We start from the raw sequence: 241 nt of genomic DNA on the forward strand, positions 1-241 counted from the left end.
CTCATAATGTTATCATAATATCATCATCACATCATCAAAATTATTCGCCGCATGAATACAATCGCTCATCACATCCTAATTACTTACAGCATCATAGCTACTCATCATAATCATCACAATTAACCGCAATTATCCATCAGATTCCTGCACCACATTTTCTGCACCACATCATCACCCTTGCTGGCATCACATCACGCCTTCCACAGTATTTGTACTATTTACCCTATCCTAAATAGCTGTA

The 241-nt window shown here is 37.8% G+C and overlaps 1 protein-coding gene across 1 annotated transcript in view; it reads right to left on the bottom strand.

The window, feature by feature from the left end:
- The window catches only part of LOC119588090 (ADAMTS-like protein 4), a gene marked incomplete at its 5' end in the record, with an annotated part of 6687 nt that overhangs the window by 5907 nt on the left and 539 nt on the right, over positions 1–241 (bottom strand).

Source organism: Penaeus monodon, chromosome 23, assembly GCF_015228065.2.
Source record: "Penaeus monodon isolate SGIC_2016 chromosome 23, NSTDA_Pmon_1, whole genome shotgun sequence".
Taxonomy (NCBI): Eukaryota; Metazoa; Arthropoda; class Malacostraca; order Decapoda; family Penaeidae; genus Penaeus; species Penaeus monodon.